This window comes from Oncorhynchus masou, unplaced genomic scaffold, assembly GCF_036934945.1.
Source record: "Oncorhynchus masou masou isolate Uvic2021 unplaced genomic scaffold, UVic_Omas_1.1 unplaced_scaffold_591, whole genome shotgun sequence".
NCBI lineage: Eukaryota > Metazoa > Chordata > Actinopteri > Salmoniformes > Salmonidae > Oncorhynchus > Oncorhynchus masou.
The window spans coordinates 383,313-399,584 of record NW_027012332.1 but is presented as its reverse complement, the minus strand read 5'-3'; the positions used below and the strand labels follow the sequence as shown (position 1 = coordinate 399,584).

The window sequence follows — 16,272 nt, the reverse complement described above, 5'->3', positions numbered from 1 at the left end:
TTTGGGTGGCACAACTGCTTGATATGTTTTTCAAAGAGGGCGGTGGAATTCACAATCAGACTGATGAAGTGAAGCTTTTGTTTTCAATAACGGAATTCTGCTTCAGGTGAAACCAACATCAGTGTTGCACTGATGTTGGTTTCACCTGAAGCAGAATTCCGTTATTGAAAACAAAGGCTGTTGCTTGTGTTCAAATAGCGTCAGGATTTTTTTTTTTTTGCAAACTACGACAACAACCCTTTCCTAAACTCAACCTAATTCTCCTAACCTGCTATGTTAATTATTCTAACCTTTTGATTATGTTCTCCTAACCTGCTATAAAAAGTTATGTCTGCCGTACGCCCCATCTAGTCAAAACCGGCAGGCCTGCCCTGCAGAACAACTGTCACGCCCTGGTCTTAGTATTTTGTGTTTTCTTTATCTATTTGGTCAGGCCAGGGTGTGACATGGGTTTTTGTATGTGGTGTGTTTTGTCTTGGGTTGTTTTCACATGTATTGGGATGGTGCATCTATGGCTGTCTGAAGTGGTTCTCAATCAGAGGCAGGTGTTGATCGTTGTCTCTGATTGGGAACCATATTTAGGCAGCCATATTCTTTGAGTGTTTCGTGGGTGATTGTCCTTATGTCCTTTTCCTGTCCTTGTTCGGTGTTAGTTTACACCAGTATAGGCTGTTTTTGTTTTCTTGTTACGTTTGTTGTTTTTTGTATTTTGATTCATGTTTACTTTTGTTTATTAAACATGGATCGCAATCTAGACGCCGCAGTTTGGTCCGACTCTCCTTCGCATACAGAAAACCGTAACAACAACGTGAGTTTCCAACACCTCACCTGCATGGCTTTGAACTCAGCCTTCAGTCTGGCCGAGGCGTTTCTGATACCCATCTTCATCTCCTCGACATCGACTTTCTGCTCGAACTGCAAGAACCGGTCGCTGTTCACAATTCTCGGTATGCTTCCGATGAAATTCTTCATGTCGTGTAGGGCGTTGTTTACTTGACTGGTGGAGGCCAGGATTCTCTCGGCGGTGCTGTGGGACCCATTTAAAAGTGTGTTACATGGAGTCACATTTATTTATTTTACATGAAATAGCACACACTTTTTTCCATACAGCTGGTTCTTAAAGAGTTTAGTCTGCTTCTTGATTAAATAACATCTCTCCTTCATGCTTCAGGGGAGAGTGGGGTAAGTTCAGCACAGTTGGTTGGTGGCACCTTAATTGAGGAGGGTGGGCTCGTGCTAATGGCTGGAGCCAAAAGGCCAAAGGCTAAGTTGAGTCAATGGCCACTATATCCATACAAATGATGATTACATGTTCTCCGTTTTTAATGCGTAATATGTATAGCATTCTTGCAATGAGTCATGCATATGAACTCAACTCAGAGAACTTGCCAACAAATTGGTCAAGAAATGGAAGGGTAAGTGATGTTGAACAGAGAGATCTGCCTTCGGACAGTATTCAGAACCCTTTTCCACATGGTCTTATTATATATTATATAAATATAATATGGTTACAGACATATTCTAACATTGATCTTGTATTTTTCCCCCTCATCTACACACAATACTGCATAATAAGAAAGCAAAAACAGGATTTTATTAAAATAAGAAACTGAAGTATCACGTTTACATAAGTATTCAAACCTTTTTACTCAGTACTTATTTGTATTTTTTTTAACCTTTATTTAACTAGGCAAGTCAGTTAAAGAACAAATTCTTATTTACAATGACGGCCCTACACCGGTCAAACCCGGACGACGCTGGGCGCATTGTGCCCCGCCATATGGGGCTCCCAATCCCGTCCGGTTGTGCACCGCCATATGGGGCTCCCAATCCCGTCTGGTTGTGCACCGCCATATGGGGCTCCCAATCCCGTCCGGTTGTGCACCGCCATATGGGGCTCCCAATCCCGTCCGGTTGTGCACCGCCATATGGGGCTCCCAATCCCGTCCGGTTGTGCCCCGCCATATGGGGCTCCCAATCCCGTCCGGTTGTGCACCGCCATATGGGGCTCCCAATCCCGTCCGGTTGTGATACAGCCTGGATACAAACCAGGGTGGCTGTAGTGACGCCTCTGAGACGCAGTGCCTTAGACCAAAGCCCTTTTGGCAGCAATTACAGCCTTGAGTCTTCTTGGGTATGACGCTATAAGCTTGGCACACCTGTATTTGGGGTGTTTCTCCCATTCTTCTCTGCAGATTCTCTCAAGCTCATTCAGGTTAGATGGTGAGCGTTGCAGCACAGCTATTTCCAGGTCTCTTAAGAGATGTTCGATCGGGTTCAAGTCTGGGCTCTGGCGGGGCCAGTCAAGGACATTCAGATTCTTGTCCCAAAGCCACTCATACGTTGTCTTGGCTGTGTGCTTAGGGTCGTTGTCCTGTTGGAAGGTGAACCTCCGCCCCAGTCTGAGGTCCTGAGCGCTCTGGAGCAGGTTTTCATTAAGGATCTCTCTGTACTTTGCTCCGTTCATCTTTGCCTCGATCCTAACTAGTCTCCCAGTCTCTGCCGCTGTAAAACATCCACACAGCATGATGCTGCCACCACCATGCTTCACCGTAGGGATGGTGCCAGGTTTCCTCCAGACGTGACGCTTCGCATTCAGGCCAAAGAGTTCAATGTTGATTTCATCAGACCAGATAATCTTCTTTCTCAAGGTATGAGAGTCTTTAAGTGCCTTTTGGCAAACTCCAAGCGGGCTGTCATGTGCCTTTTACTGATGAGTGGCTTCCGTCTGGCCACTGTACCATGAAGGCCTGATTGGTGGAGTGCTGCAGAGATGGTTGTCCTTCTGGAAGCTTCTCCCGTTTTTAATTTTTACTTATTTTGTTTATTTAGCCTTTATTTAACTAGGCAAGTCAGTTAAGAAGAAATTCTTATTTACTATGACAGCCTACCAAAAGACAAAAGTCATCCTGCATGGACGTAGCTGGGATAAAAAATAAAATTATAGTACAAAACACACATCAAGACAAGAGAGACAGCACAACACTACATAAAGATAGCTAAGACAACAACATAGCAAGGCAGCAACACATGACAACACAGCATAGTAGCAACACCACATGACAACAATATGGTAGCAACACAACATGGTACAAATGTTATTGGGCACAGACAACAGCACAAAGGGCAAGAAGGTAGAGACAATACATCACGCAAAGCAGCCACAACTGTCAGTAAGAGTGTCCATGATTGAGTCTTTGAATGAAGAGAGAACTGTCCAGTTTGAGTGTTTGTTGCAGCTCGTTCCAGTCACTAGCTGCAGTGAACTGAAAAGACAAGCAACCCAGGGATGTGGGCACTTTGGGAACCTTTAACAGAATGTGACTGGCAGAACGGGTGTTGTATGTGGAGGATGAGGGCTGCAGTAGATATCTCAGATAGGGGGGAGTGAGGCCGAAGAGGGTTTTATAAATAAGCATCAACCAGTGGGTCTTGCGACGGGTATACAGAGATGACCAGTTTACAGAGGAGTATAGAGTGCAGTGATGTGTCCTATAACGAGCATTGGTGGAAAATCTGATGGCCGAATGGTAAAGAACATCTAGCCGCTCGAGAGCACCCTTACCGACCAATCTATAAATTATGTCTTTGTAATCTATCATGGGTAGGATGGTCATCTGAATCAGGGTTAGTTTGGCAGCTGGGATGAAAGAGGAACGATTACGATAGAGGAAACCAAGTCTAGATTTAACTTTAGCCTGCAGCTTTGATATGTGCTGAGATAAGGACTGTGTACCGTCTAGCCATACTCCCACGTACTTGTATGAGGTGACTACCTCAAGCTCTAAACCCTCAGAGGTAGTAATCACACCGGTGGGGAGAGGGGCATTCTTATTACCAAATCACATGACCTCTGTTTTGGAGGTGTTCAGAACAGGGTTAAGGGCAGAGAAAGCTTTGATGTAGAGCATTTTACGCAACTGATTGGCTCAAACGCACAAGGAAATAAATTCCACAAATTAACTTTTAAGAAGGCCCACTTGTTTATTGAAATGCATTCCAGGTGACTACCTCATGAAGCTGGCTGGGAGAATGCCAAGAGTGTGCAAAGCTGTCATCAAGGCAGAGGATGGCAATTTGAAGAATCTCAAATATAAAATATATTTTGATTTGTTTAACACTTTTTTGCTTGCTATATGATTCCATATGTGTTATTTCATAGTTCTGATGTCTTCACTATTATTCTACAATGTAGAAAATAGTGCAAATAAAGAAAAACCCTTGAATGACGAGGTGTGTCCGAACTGTTGACTGGTACGGTGTGTAAATACCATAAGTACAGAAATGGTTTGCTCAGTGGGAAATTAATATCCAACTTGTTAGTGACAACTGTGTGAAGTTTGGCATTTGTGACAGCAAAACATGTAACCCATTATATCTACATGTTTGTGAGAGTCTTCATAGCTTTTAATAATTTCAAACCATTCGGACGTTTTTTATAAAAAAAGACCTGGCCCGTGCCTCTTTGGGTCCCCCTTGTCTCTCAAAACACCGTTGTATCTAAGCCCTCGTTAATCAATCACCTAGTTGGTATCAATGGATGCGGAAGAAATCAACTAATCCAATGGTGCAACCCAGAAGTCTGAAGTTCAAACGCAATGTTTAAAAAGGGTTAGAAGTCCAAAACACTTCCATTAAAATGAACATTGGTAATTGTAGTCCTATAAGTAAAATATGTAGTCAGTCAGGTCCTTTCTCATCCAATGGGTAGTGAGACGGAGACGAGGAAAGATAGGATGCAAGACGTATGCAAATTAGATATTCCAAATTAGAAGGCAACACGCCTCCCAGGGGTGAGTCCCGAATGTGCATGGAGCTGGGAGGGCTACCACAGGCCAATGGCACTGCAGCTGTGGGAGGAGCACTTGATCATATCAACAGAGGGGCTCACCTGTGGGAGGAGCACTTGATCATATCAATAGAGGGGCTCACCTGTGGGAGGAGCACTTGATCATATCAATAGAGGGGCTCACCTGTGGGAGGAGCACTTGATCATATCAACAGAGGGGCTCACCTGTGGGAGGAGCACTTGATCATATCAATAGAGGGGCTCACCTGTGGGAGGAGCACTTGATCATATCAACAGAGGGGCTCACCTGTGGGAGGAGCACTTGATCATATCAATAGAGGGGCTCACCTGTGGGAGGAGCACTTGATCATATCAACAGAGGGGCTCACCTGTGGGAGGAGCACTTGATCATATCAATAGAGGGGCTCACCTGTGGGAGGAGCACTTGATCATATCAACAGAGGGGCTCACCTGTGGGAGGAGCACTTGATCATATCAATAGAGGGGCTCACCTGTGGGAGGAGCACTTGATCATATCAATAGAGGGGCTCACCTGTGGGAGGAGCACTTGATCATATCAATAGAGGGGCTCACCTGTGGGAGGAGCACTTGATCATATCAACAGAGGGGCTCACCTGTGGGAGGAGCACTTGATCATATCAATAGAGGGGCTCACCTGTGGGAGGAGCACTTGATCATATCAATAGAGGGGCTCACCTGTGGGAGGAGCACTTGATCATATCAATAGAGGGGCTCACCTGTGGGAGGAGCACTTGATCATATCAATAGAGGGGCTCACCTGTGGGAGGAGCACTTGATCATATCAATAGAGGGGCTCACCTGTGGGAGGAGCACTTGATCATATCAATAGAGGGGCTCACCTGCGGGAGGAGCACTTGATCATATCAATAGAGGGGCTCACCTGTGGGAGGAGCACTTGATCATATCAACAGAGGGGCTCACCTGTGGGAGGAGCACTTGATCATATCAACAGAGGGGCTCACCTGTGGGAGGAGCACTTCATATCAATAGAGGGGCTCACCTGTGGAGGAGCACTTGATCATATCAACAGAGGGGCTCACCTGTGGGAGGAGCACTTGATCATATCAATAGAGGGGCTCACCTGTGGGAGGAGCACTTGATCATGTCAGCGGAGCGGCTCAAGTTCCTGGTCATGTTGGGGATGCAGCTGGTCACCACAATAACCAGGGCGGTGGAGATGAGAACCTTCCTGCCCTGTTTGTAGGGTTGCAATGATGACGCAGGAAGTATTGCATACCAGGAAGTACCATGGCAAGGAAACAAAACATGAAGCTGGATTCAATATCCTGAGGAAAGAAGTAACAGCCTTGTTCTAGCCTCAACCAACAACGGCCCATAGGAGCAAGCCTAGACAGCTTGATGTCCTGAGAACACCCTGGACTTGAAACACTAGTCTATCACAGAGTCCTGATGAAGACAGTCCTACCATTAGAAACACTACTAGTCTATCACAGAGTCCTGATGGAGTCCTACCATTAGAAACACTACTTGTCTATCACAGAGTCCTGATGAAGACAGTCCTACCATTAGAAACACTACTAGTCTATCACAGAGTCCTGATGAAGACAGTCCTACCATTAGAAACACTACTAGTCTATCACAGAGTCCTACCCTACCATTAGAAACACTACTAGTCTATCACAGAGTCCTGATGAAGACAGTCCAACCATTAGAAACACTACTAGTCTATCACAGAGTCCTGATGAAGACAGTCCACCATTAGAAACACTACTAGTCTATCACAGAGTCCTGATGAAGACAGTCCTACCATTAGAAACACTACTAGTCTATCACAGAGTCCTGAGGAAGACAGTCCTTTAGAAACTGTTGTCTTCTAGCTGATGAAATGTACTTATTCATGTTACCATACTAGAATGTATTGATTACTTCACGTGTATAAGGAATGTTTATGTTTGGGGTAAAGAGGATCTCGGTGTGTGGAAAGTTACTGACTGCAAATTGCTGTGAGAGAAAAGGGGAACATGACCACGAAGACAACACCGCAAAATGTAGGCAGTATATCGGGCAACAGATAACAGTTCTGAGAAATCACACCCCTAATCTCATCTTGACATGTTTGATCATGTGCAAAAAAATATTTGCAACTGTATGACCCAGTCGTGCACAAAATCTCATGTTTGATGCAACATGACCCAGTGGGTCAATACTTTCGTTTGAGCTTTTCCTTGTCGTCCTTATCTTATGTTGTTAGGTTATGAGCCACATGTTTTATTTTCCAAGTGTTGTCACACAGTGTTTGACAAAAAGCAGGTTCTTAAAGGACTAAGAGTTTAGTCTGCTTCGTATTATTTTTTTTGCCATGAAATGTGAAACACTAATGTGAAACCCTAATGAAAACACTACTAGTGAAACCCTAATGAAACCCTAATGTGAAACCATAATGAAACCTAATGTGAAACCTAATGAAACCTAATGTGAAACCCTAATGAAACCCTAATGTGAAACCATAATAGAATGAAACCTGTGAAACCCTAATGAAACCCTAATGTGAAACCCTAATGAAACCCTAATTTTGAAACCTAATGAAACCACAATGTGAAACCCTAATTGAAACACTAATAGTCTATCACAAGTGTGAAACCCTACCATTAGAAACACTAATGAAACCCTAATGTGAAACCCTACTGAAACACTAATGTGAAACACTAAGTGAAACCCTAATGAAACACTATTGTGAAACCCTAATGAAACCCTAATGTGAAACCATAATGTGAAACCCTAATGAAACCCTAATGTGAAACCCTAATGTGAAACCCTAATGAAACCCTAATGTGAAACCTAATGTGAATCCCTTAATGAAACCCTGCCATGTGAAACCCTAATGAAATGTTACCCTAATGTGAAACCCTAATGTGAAACCCTAATGAAACTCTATTGCTGAAACCCTAATGTGAAACCCTAATGAAACCCTAATGTGAAACCCAGATAATTCTGAAACCCTAATGTGAAACCATAATGAAATCCTAATGTGAAACCCTAATGAAACTCTAATGAAACCCTATCTGTTGTTAGGTTAACCCTAATGTGAAACCTAATGTGAAACCCTAATGAAACCCTAATGTGAAACCATAATGAAACCCTAATGTGAAACCCTAATGAAACCCTAATGTGAAACCCTAATGAAACCCTAATGTGAAACCCTAATGAAACCCTAATGTGAAACCATAATGTGAAACCCTAATGTGAAACCCTAATGTGAAACCCTAATGTGAAACCCTAATGAAACCCTAATGTGAAACCCTACTGAAACCCTAATGTGAAACACTAATGTGAAACCCTAATGAAACTCTATTGTGAAACCCTAATGAAACCCTAATGTGAAACCATAATGTGAAACCCTAATGAAACCCTAATGTGAAACCCTAATGTGAAACCCTAATGAAACCCTAATGTGAAACCCTAACGTGAATCCCTAATGAAACCCTAATGTGAAACCCTACTGAAACCCTAATGTGAAACCCTAATGAAACTCTATTGTGAAACCCTAATGTGAAACCCTAATGAAACCCTAATGTGAAACCCTAATGAAACCCTAATGTGAAACCCTAATGAAATCCTAATGTGAAACCCTAATGAAACTCTAATGTGAAACCCTACTGAAACCCTAATGTGAAACCTTAATGTGAAACCCTAATGAAACCCTAATGTGAAACCCTAATGAAACCCTAATGTGAAACCCTAATGTGAAACCCTAATGAAACCCTAATGTGAAACCCTAATGTGAAACCCTAATGAAACCCTAATGTGAAACCCTAATGAAAATCTATGGGAAACCCTAATGAAATCCTAATGTGAAACCCTAATGAAACTCTAATGTGAAACCCTACTGAAACCCTAATGTGAAACCTTAACGTGAAACCCTAATGAAACCCTAATGTGAAACCCTAATGAAACCCGAATGTGAAACCCTAATGAAACCCTAATGTGAAACCCTAATGTGAAACCCTAATGAAACCCTAATGTGAAACACTACTGAAACCCTAATGTGAAACCCTAATGTGAAACCCTAATGAAACCCTAATGTGAAACCCTAATGAAACTCTAATGTGAAACCCTAATGTGAAACCCTAATGTGAAACCCTAATGAAACCCTAATGTGAAACCCTAATGAAACCCTAATGAAACCCTAATATGAAACCCTAATGTGAAACCCTACTGAAACCCTAGTGTGAAACCCTAATGTTAAACCCTAATGAAACCCTAATGTGAAACCCTACTGAAACACTAATGTGAAACCCTAATAAAACCCTAGTGAAACCCGAATGAAACTCTAATGTGAAACCCTTTGAATCCCTAATGAAACCCTAATGTGAAACCCTAATGAAACCCTAATGTGAAACCCTAATGAAACCCTAATGTGAAACCATAATGAAACCCTAATGTGAAACACTACTGAAACCCTTATGTGAAACCCTAATGAAACCCTAATGAAACCCTAATGTGAAACCCTAATGTGAAACCCTAATGAAAACCAAATGAAACCCTGATGAGAAACCCTAATTTGAAACCCTAATGACAACTCTACCTGTTTGGTTCCCAGGGAGGGCACCGAGATAGAGAGGACACAGCGGACGGGGTGGAGGAGGAGCACCAGCAGGACTACTACACAGCCCCAGGTACTGGACACCACCATTGACGGAAAGGGCTGGTACTTCAGACTGTAGACCATCCAGACGTGTAGAAGACCTCCTATCGCTGCACCGATGATGAGACAGAAACAGAAGAGGGTGAAGACCTCTAATGTGTTCGCCGGGGAAGGTTTGGAATATACACCCCATTGGAACGTCAACGTGGAAGATAGTCTTCTTTTAAAAGATGATCTATAGATAAAAAAAATATAAAAAAAATTAAAAAATATTTTTTTTTTTGTCATTTCGTTGATCATCTTCTTGGACAGTGTTCTACCATCCTGGTCTTTTAGTTAGATGTTATATTATGATAAGACTTAACACATTGGGGCGGCGGGGGGGTTAGGTAACACACTCTACCAGGATATACTTCCACACTCCATGCCCCAGGTGGCAGCACTGAATCTAGGATATATAATATGAGACAAGGTTTTGATGTGTCTGTACTATATCTCAGAGATTGTTTGTGGTTTTTTGGACACATGCAGCTGAAGTCGGGAAGTTTACACCTCAGTCGAATACATTTATACTCAGTTTTACACAACTCCTGACATTTCATCCTAGTAAAAATTCCCTGTCTTATGGTCAGTTAGGATCACCAGTTTATTTTAAGAATGTGAAATGTCAGAATAATAGTAGAGAGAATTATTTATTTAAACTTGTATTTCTTTCATCACATTCCCAGTGGATCAGAAGTTTACATACTCTCAGTTATTATTTGGCAGCATTGCCTTTAAATTGTTTAACTTGGATCAAACGTGTCGGGTAGCCTTCCACAAACTTCCCACAATAAGTTGGGTGAATTTTGGCCCATTCCTCCTGACAGCTGTTTTAACTGAGTCAGGATTGTAGACCTCCGTGCTCGCACACGTTTTTTCAGTTCTGCCCACAAATCTTCCATAGGATTGAGGTCAGGGCTTTGTGATGGCCACTCCAATACCTTGACTTCGTTGTCCTTCAGCCATTTTGTTACAACTTTGGAAGTTTGCTTGGGGTCATTGTCCATTTGGAAGACCCTTTTGTGACCAAGCTTTAACTTCCTGACTGTTGTCTTGAGATGTGTCACGCCCTGGTCGAAGTATATTGTGTTTGTCTGCATTTATTTGGTCAGGCCAGGGTGTGACATGGGGTTTTTGTGGTGTGTTTTGTCTTGGGGGTGTATAGCATAGTCTATGGCTGCCTGAGGCGGTTCTCAATCAGAGTCAGGTGATGATCGTTGTCTCTGATTGGGTACCATATTTAGGCAGCCATATTCTTTGAGTATTTCGTGGGTGATTGTTCCTGTCTCTGTGTTTGTTGTCACCAGATAGGCTGTATAGGTTTTCACGTTCTGTTTGTTGTTTTGTATAGTTCGTTTTTTTTATCATCATTAAACATGTCTCAAAAATACCACGCTGCATTTTGGTCCGCTTCTCTTCCCCAGTTGAAAGCCGTTACAGAATCAGCCACCACAACGGGACCAAGTGGCGTGGTAACAGGCAACAGCAACAGCAGGAGAAACACAATAAGGATTTCTGGACTTGGGAGGAAATCCTAAACGGAGAAGGACCCTGGGCTCAGCCTGAAGAATATCGCCACCCCAAAGAAGAACTGGAGGCGTTGAAAGCGGAGAGAGGCGCCGGTATGAGGAGGCAGCACAGCGACTCGGAAGGAAGCCCGAGAGTCAGCCCCAAAAATTTCTTGGGGGGGGGGCTCAGGGAGAGTGTGACAGAGTCAGGAGTCAGACCTGAGCCAACTCTCCCTGTTTATCGTGAGGAGCCAAGGTGGAGACCAAAACCAGAGCCGATGTTGGAGGTGAGCGAAGCAGAGACTGTGAAGGAGTTAATGGGGAAATTGGAGGAGAGAGAAATGAGGGACTTGCTGTGTTGGTGCTTTTTGCATGGAATTCGCCCGACGGACCGTGTCGGGGATTTGATGGCACCTGGGTCAGCGCTCCATACTCGTCCTGAGGTGCGTGTTAGTTGGCTGGTTAAGATGGTGTCAGCCTCACGCACCAGGCCTCCTGTGCACCTTCCTAGCCTTACACGTCCTGTGCCAGCACTGCTCTCAAGATCTCCAGATCCTCCTCGCCTGCGCGGCCGGAGTCTCCCGCCTGTTCAGCACAGCCAGAGCCTTCCTCCTCTACAGCGCTGCCAGAGTCTCCCGCCTGTTCAGCGCAGCCAGAGCCTTTCTCCTCTCCTGCGCTGCTGGAGTCTCCTGCCTGTTTAGCGCTGCCAGAGCCTTCCTCCTCTCCTGCGCTGCTGGAGTCTCCTGCCTGTTTAGCGCTGCCAGAGCCTTCCTCCTCTCCTGCGCTGCTGGAGTCTCCTGCCTGTTTAGCGCTGCCAGAGCCTTCCTCCTCTACAGCGCTGCTGGATTCTCCCGCCTGTTTAGCGCAGCCAGAGTTGCCAGCCTGCATGGAACAGCCAGAGCTGCCAGTCTGCATGGAGCAGCCAGAGCTGCCAGTCTGCAAGAAGCCGCCAGAGCTGCCAGTCTGCATGGAGCAGCCAGAGCCGCCAGTCAGCATGGAGCAGCCAGAGCTGCCAGTCAGCATGGAGCAGCTAGAGCCGTCAGTCTGCCAGGATCCGCCAGTCAGCCAGACTCTTCCAGATCTGCCAGTCAGCCAGACTCTTTCAGATCCGCCAGTCAGCCAGACTCTTCCAGATCCGCCAGTCAGCCAGACTCTTCCAGATCCGCCAGTCAGCCAGACTCTTCCAGATCCGCCAGTCAGCCAGACTCTTCCAGATCCGCCAGTCAGCCAGACTCTTCCAGGTCTGCCAGTCAGCCAGACTCTTCCAGATCTGCCAGTCAACCAGACTCTTCCAGATCCGCCAGTCTGCCAGGATCTGCCAGAACCGCCAGCCAGCCAGGATCTGCCGGATCCAACTACCTGCCCGAGCTTCCTCTCAGTGCTGAGCTTCCTCTCAGTGCTGGGGTTCCTCACAGTGCTGAGCTTCCCCTCAGTCCCGAGCTTCCCCTCAGTGCCGAGCTTCCCCTCAGTACCGAGCTTCCCCTCAGTCCCGACTTCCCCTCAGTCCCGAGCTGCCCCTCAGTCCCGAGCTGCCCCTCAGTCCCGAGCTGCCCCTCAGTCCAGTGGGGTTCTGGGTGAGGACTACTCGGCCATGGTCGGCGGTGAGGGTGGACTATCTTAGGACACGAGGAGGAGGGACTAAGACATTGATAGAGTGGGGTCCATGTCCAGCGCTGGAGCCGCCACCATGGACAGACGCCCACCCGGACCCTTCCCTATTGTTTTGATGTGCGTCCGGGAGTCCACACCTTAGGGGGGGGGTTCTGTCACGCCCTGGTCAAGTATATTGTGTTTGTCTGCATTTATTTGGTCAGGCCAGGTGTGACATGGGGTTTTTGTGGTGTGTTTTGTCTTGGGGTGTATAGCATAGTCTATGGCTGCCAGAGGCGGTTCTCAATCAGAGTCAGGTGATTATCGTTGTCTCTGATTGGGAACCATATTTAGGCAGCCATATTCTTTGAGTATTTCGTGGGTGATTGTTCCTGTCTCTGTGTTTGTTGTCACCAGATAGGCTGTATAGGTTTTCACGTTCCGTTTGTTGTTTTGTATAGTTCGTTTTTTTCATCATCATTAAACATGTCTCAAAAATACCACGCTGCATTTTGGTCCGCTTCTCTTCTCCCAGACGAAAGCCGTTACAAGATGATGCTTCAATTTATCCACATAATTTTCCTCCTCGTGATGCCATCTATTTTGTGAAGTGCACCAGTCCTCCTGCAACAAAGCACCCCCACAACATGATGCTGCCACCCCGTGCTTCATGGTTCGGATGATGTTCTTCGCTTGCAAGCCTCCCCCCTTTTCCTCCAAACATACTATGGCCAAACAGTTATATATTTTTTCAGACCAGAGGACATTTCTCCAAAAAGTATGATCTTTGTCCCCATGTGCAGTTGCAAGCTGTAGTCTGGCGTCTTTATGGCGGTTTTGGAGCAGTGGCTTCTTCCTTGCTGAGCTGCCTTTCAGGTTATGTCGATATAGGACTTGTTTTATTGTGGATATAGATACTTTTGTACCTGTTTCCTCCTGCATCACCACAAGGTCCTTTGCTGTTGTTCTGGGATTGATTTGCACTTTTCGCACGAAAGTACGTTCATCTTTAGGAGACAGAACGCGTCTCCTTCCTGAGCGGTATGACGGCTGCATGGTCCCATGGTGTTTATACTTGCGTACTATTGTTTGTACAGATGAACGTGGTCCCTTCAGTCGTTTTGACATTGCTCCCAAAGATGAACCAGACCTGTGGAAATCTACATTATTTTTCTGAGGTCTTGGATGATTTCTTTCGATTTTCCATTGATGCCAAGCACAGAAGCACTGAGTTTGAAGGTAGACCTTGAAATACATCCACTGGTACTCCTCCAATTGACTCAAATTATGTAAATTAGCCCATCTGAAACTTCTAAAGCCATGACATCATTTTCTGGAATTTTCCAAGCTGTTTAAAGGCACAGACAACTTAGTGTACATTTCTGACCCACTGGAATTGTGATACAGTGAATGATGAGTGAAATAATCTGTCTGTAAACAACTATTGGGAAAATGACTTGTGTCATGCAGAAAGTAGATGTCCTAACCGACTTGCCAAAACTATAGTTTGTTTACAAGATCATTTGTGGAGTGGTTGAAAAACGAGTTTTAATGACTCCAACATAAGTGTATGTAAACTTCCAACTTCAACTGTATTTAAAACCTTTTTTTTGGCACAAAACCTCCCCTTCATTTGTATTGATTACCTTTAAGCTGGCCCTGGAAGGTAAGGTGGCCCTGGAAGGTAAGGTGGCCCTGGAAGGTAGTGGCCCTGGAAGGTAAGGTGGCCCTGGAAGGTAAGCTGGCCCTGGAAGGTAAAGTGGCCCTGGAAGGTAAGGTGGCCCTGGAAGGTAAGGTGGCCCTGGAAGGTAGTGGCCCTGGAAGGTAAGGTGGCCCTGGAAGGTAAGCTGGCCCTGGAAGGTAAGGTGGCCCTGGAAGGTAAGGTGGCCCTGGAAGGTAAGGTGGCCCTGGAAGGTAAGGTGGCCCTGGAAGGTAAGGTGGCCCTGGAAGGTAAGGTGGCCCTGGAAGGTAAGGTGGCCCTGGAAGGTAAGGTGGCCCTGGAAGGTAAGGTGGCCCTGGAAGGTAAGGTGGCCCTGGAAGGTAAAGTGGCCCTGGAAGGTAAGGTGGCCCTGGAAGGTAAGGTGGCCCTGGAAGGTAAGGTGGCCCTGGAAGGTAAGGTGGCCCTGGAAGGTAAGGTGGCCCTGGAAGGTAAGGTGGCCCTGGAAGGTAAGCTGGCCCTGGAAGGTAAGGTGGCCCTGGAAGGTAAAGTGGCCCTGGAAGGTAAGGTGGCCCTGGAAGGTAAGGTGGCCCTGGAAGGTAAGGTGGCCCTGGAAGGTAAGGTGGCCCTGGAAGGTAAGGTGGCCCTGGAAGGTAAGGTGGCCCTGGAAGGTAAGGTGGCCCTGGAAGGTAAGGTGGCCCTGGAAGGTAAGGTGGCTCGCTCCTTGGTCTATCCATGTACATTCAACACCTGGTTGCATACTCTTACTTCTCATTTTAATGCGTCAAATCAGGTTACACACAGTGAACTGGGCCGAAGACCCCTCGACCCCTCGACCCCTCGACCCCTCGACCCCTCGAGTGCAATAATATTAGCAGTCTAGTTAATCGGTTTTGAAAACAATTACATGAAACATATTACATAATGATAAATAATTAATACACTGTATAACAGACCTGGGTTCAAATACTATTTCAATTATTTCAATTTATTTCACATACATTTTAAATTAAGTAATCAGATATTTTCTATTTGAAAATAAAAGCAGTTGAATATTGGAATGTATTTGGGAAGTATTGGGATGTATTTGATAATACTCAAATACTCAGATTATTTTCAAATACAAATAAATAGCCCCATGCATTTGAACCCAGGTCCTAGGAGTATTTAAAATAGTGTATTTGCAAATAAGTACTTGAAAATATTTTCAAATTGTAGACGACTTCGAGGAAATAATTTGAAAATAATTTCAAGTATTTCCAATAAAAGTAGTTCATTTTGGCCACATTTATTTGATAATAATCAAATAAACAGAAAGTAGTTATTTCCATAACAAATAATCAAATCCACGTGTAGTTGAACTCAGGTGTGATGATTAATTCTGGACTCACAGGAATCCTGAGGCTCGGTGTGGACCGCTGGAGACAGCCTCCATGAGGTATGGACTTCAATAACTGGGATTAAATCAACAACAACATAATGGGGGAAATATTCACAAATTGGTACAATTGTATTTTTTAAATAAAAAAATAAAAATAAACATGTAAACGTAAATATTGAACGATGGTGTTTTCTGTGTTTTAAATAAAACAGAATTGGTTCAGCCAATATAACATTTTAACAATTAGTTCTGCTATTATGTCTACAGATATTCATATGAATATAACCTACCTTCAGTTCTCTGGCACAGTGCTGTGTTGAGTGTAGAAATGCCCTTGGTAGTCCAACTCAAGAGACCGATTGATTTATATACAGCCCTGAGGGTTTCCTCTTTTCTGGCCATGGGCAGGCTGAAACACTTACGTAATATGTTGATAAATACAGGGTCTGAAAAACATTCATTTCTACTGTGTTGAAATGGAACTTCAGATGTCCTGTGTGTCAGACATTCTGGTATTACTGTGTAATAAGGCTGTAGTAGAAAGCCAGTACGAGGGTTAGCGCTCAGGCTAGAATGAAAGACGGCCGTAGAAAGCCAGTACGAGGGTTAGCGCTCAGGCTAGAATGAAAGACGGCCGTAGAAAGCCAGTACGAGGGT

At 44.8% G+C, this 16,272-nt stretch overlaps 1 long non-coding RNA gene across 1 annotated transcript; it reads right to left on the bottom strand.

Moving 5' to 3' along the window:
- Positions 1 to 9,397: 9,397 nt before the first annotated feature.
- Positions 9,398 to 16,010, bottom strand: LOC135536293 (uncharacterized). Its single transcript, XR_010454973.1, has 3 exons — positions 15,906 to 16,010; positions 15,626 to 15,688; positions 9,398 to 9,672 (listed from the first exon to the last, which is right to left on the bottom strand). It is a non-coding gene; the product is annotated as an uncharacterized LOC135536293 (long non-coding RNA).
- Between the last annotated feature and the right edge of the window lie 262 nt (positions 16,011 to 16,272).